The following is a 4,047-nucleotide window of genomic DNA, read 5'->3' as shown; positions in this document are numbered from 1 at the left end:
AATAGTTGCTGGTCTTCGGGGGGAGGAGTTACGCCAACGGATCCCCAAGACATTGCTGCGTCGACGTTTCTCACGGGAACGTATTGTAACGACGTAGCAGCTAGGCTATTCTGTAAAAAACGCGCCCGAACTCGCATCTCACCTGAGTGAGTCGACTCACTTCACTTTCGAACGTTCGAGTTTTTGGTTTCGCATTCTGTAAACATCCGCTCGGCAGAGGCGAAGCGAAGTGAGTCTCACTTCGAAACTCACTTGCCTAGTGAAGGGATCTTATAGATTTGAATTTATCGACATTGTTATTATCTTTAAAATGCGGCAATTTAACACATTTTGAAGACATAATAACACTTTAGTATTGTACCGTGGGTGGAATTAAACTAAAATTGCAATTTTACACTGATAAATTCTTTAAAATCAAAATAATTCTAGCGTCACTGAAAAAAAAGGACGCTTGTCTGTGGTTCGTTTGACTTATGTTTATTTCTCAAGTGGTTTTTTGTACCTAATTTTAAAGTGTTTCGTGTTGCATTCTTTCTAAAAGTTATGTTGGAGTTTTGGCTGCATATTACATTCGACGTCCCCGAATTTCATTATTTTGTGTTGTTTAATCGATAGCTGGTAGTGGATTTTCTTAACAAACTGCTTTTCTTTTCCATCAAAAATGCGTAGTTTTTGTGAAAATCGAAATTGAAAATGATATTTTTTAAGGTTATTTTTGTACTAAAAACGCAACTTAAAGTAAAATCTTAAGCCATTATAGTATCAAAATGTCTAATTATCACACTCACACGCATTATTTTTAAATATATTTACGTACCTATTACTTTATTTACATATTACAATTTATTTTGTCAAAATAGTATTTTAACAATTTAGTATAGCCAAAAATCGTTCCATATTTTGTATTCACAACAAGCCACAGATAACACAGATTAGTTAATATGACGCAGATCACAGATTAGCAATACAAATATACTAGCTTATCATAGAGTATAAATGATACATTTTAATTTTTAATGTTTTTTTTATAGCTCACTTGCTTCAGTTTTAAAAATCGATTAACTTTTACTTTTAGTATTCAAATAGGTAGCGAGGAGCGAAGCGACGAGCGTGTTAGGTTAACTGTTGAACTGCCGCACGAGCCGAGCGAGCGAAGCGAGCGTGCCGCGGCAGCGGCCGGCGAGTGCCAGAAGCGACTTTAGGGCGATTCCCACTCAAACAAAAAAAAACTACGTAGGTTTAAACAACCTGTTTGTATTTTATTTATGTATCGTAAAATTTTTGTTATTATCAAATGCTATCTAAATTAAAATTACGAAGTGTCTAGTCGTCCGCTAAACGGATGAATAAAATAAATTAGTCGTCCGATTACCGGATGAATAAAATAATTTAATCGTCCGATTATTCGGATTACTAGATAACCTTTTAACACTAAAGCTAGTTGGGTTGGACTAAAGCAAAGGGGGCTCAGGACTTAGAAAATTTTTGATGGAGTTGGTGTCATTATAACACCTATTTATTATTGTTTTATCGTAAATATTACGCTAATATAAGCATGTTTTATAGGAACAACTTTTCTCTAAAATCAAAAATGGCCGAGATATTCGCCCTCAATTCGTTAGGTTAGGTTTAGGTTAGGTTAGGTTAGGTTTCTTAAAAAAAAAACTACACAAATAGGCGCAAAAAAAATCAAGTTTAGGTTAGGTTAGCCGTTAGGTTAGGTTAGGTTAGGTTTCTTAAAAAAAAAACTACACAGAAACAGGAGCCCCGCGAAGCGGGGCTCCGTCGACGCGCAAAAAAAAATCAAGTTTAGGTTAGGTTAGGTTAGGTTTCTTAAAAAAAAAACTACACAGAAATAGGAGCCCCGCGAAGCGGGGCTCCGTCGACGCGCAAAAAAAATCAAATACCTACGTGTGCCCTCCTCCCCCCTCTCCTCCCCCCACAAAAAACCTATAATACGTGCGGCAGTTCTCTAAAGAATTATTATTTTATTCATCCGGTAATCGGACAACTAATTTATTTTATTCATCCGTTTAGCGGACGACTAGCGCTGTCCTTAAAATTATTTTTGACAAATTCATTTTAAAAATCACTTTCGAATTATATTTATTATCTACAATTGTGAACGCGTCATATAACATTTATTATCTATAATGGCATGTCGTAAATACGTGGTAAATACAAACTTACATTTTCCAGGTAATATAATTTAAGAAATTGTTATAAATAAATTAATAATACGGCATTATATTTAAAAATATTGCCTGTGTGCGAGATTACTAGAAGTTTTAATACGACAATGGTATAAAAGTGTCGTTTTTAGTACAAAAATAACCTTAAAAAAAATAATTTTCATTTTCGATTTTCACAAAAACTACGCATTTTTGTTGGAAAAGAAAAGCAGTTTGTTAAGAAAATCCACTACCAGCTATCGATTAAACAGCACAAAATAATGAAATTCGGGGACATCGAATCAAATATTTAACCGGAGTTTTAGTTAATGTTTCAGTTTGGCTTTATTAAGTTGTTGTGTAATTGGTGTTAAACGTGTTGCATAAATTATTTAAAGGAGAAAACTGCAAAAATAACAACTATGAGGTGAGTAATGTGATTCTTGTATTTAACTAAAATATTATCTTATACAACAAGCTTATTGAAATATTTAACTTAAAATCTTAAACATTGTAGCTCCTCGGAAAGGTCGTCTCATCCCTCCCGTGCCCAAGTAGAGTATCTAGTCGACTATCTTAGCAAACATCCTAGCTTAGCCAAGGGTTTTTCAAAAGTCCCGAGCGCTAGAGACGAAGCTAGAAAAACATGGGAGGAGTTGACTATCAAATTAAATAGCTTGGGAGGCTGCACTAAAACATGGAAACAGTGGACAAAGGTAGGCAATAGGCATATAGAAAACTATTCATCTTATACCGTGTAGGTATCTGGCTTACCTATGTATTATTAATAAACTTTTAATTTTGCTTTAGTATTGGTCTGACAAAAAGAGTGCCGTGAAGAAAAAAGCTGCCCTAAGATACCGGGCACGCAATAAGACTGGTGGTGGATGTGAATCGGTGGTGGAGCTTTCAGAGGTGGAGGAGAAAATACTCACATTAATGGGCGGGGAAGGTTTTGCAATTGGTGATAGGCATTTGTTGATCCGATACATGTATGTATGTAAAATATAATTATTCAATGTCATGTTCTTTTTTTAGGAAATCCCCGTCCTTACTGATGCCAACGAAAGCCCCACATTGCCGACTTCATCTATGATAAATGAAACCACAACTATTGTAAGTAAATACCTAGTGTATTAATAAAATATTACTTAATAATAAACAACTTATTAGTAAATGTTTCTTATATTGTTCTAGGAATACCAAGTCTTGGATGAGACTGCTATAAATACGGAAAATGTTAGTATGGCAGATACTGAGGTATATATTAATAAGATATTATGAAAATGGTACTTTTTTATTGATTCCAGTATTTGAAATACTATGTTTTTTTTTTCAGAGACCTCAACTAATTCAGCAATATGTTAACTGTATCCCGAATCCCGAACCTTCCCCTGCTCATACACCACCGAGAGCGGAGGTAACGAGCCCTCTGCAAGCAGTTACCCCCTCTGGCTCAGGCAACTTTCCTGCTCGACGTCAATTGAACGTCGCGGGTCCATCACCACGTCGTACTACAAGTAATTATGAGATTTATGAATTGATTTACAATATTTATAATCCATACTAATATTATAAATGCGAAAGTAACTCTGTCTGTCTGTCTGTTACTCAATCACGCCTTAACTACTGAACCAATTTGCATGAAATTTGGTATAGAGATATTTTGATACCCGAGAAAGGACATAGGATAGGTTTTATCCCGGAAATCCTACGGGAACGGGTTTTTCTTTGAAAACGCGGGCGAAGCCGCGGGCGGAAAGCTAGTCAACAATAAAAATTTGGAAATACATACAAATAAAACTAAATAATACTTGATAATGAATTAAGGAAATAATAATAACATCAGAAGACTTGTCAAAAATGCGTCACCGCG

This window comes from Colias philodice, chromosome 32 (genome assembly GCF_061535455.1).
Source record: "Colias philodice isolate Cphi_HAF_F1 chromosome 32, ilColPhil1 Martin Lab GWU primary, whole genome shotgun sequence".
NCBI classification, from domain to species: Eukaryota; Metazoa; Arthropoda; class Insecta; order Lepidoptera; family Pieridae; genus Colias; species Colias philodice.
This window is presented reverse-complemented; position numbering follows the sequence as displayed.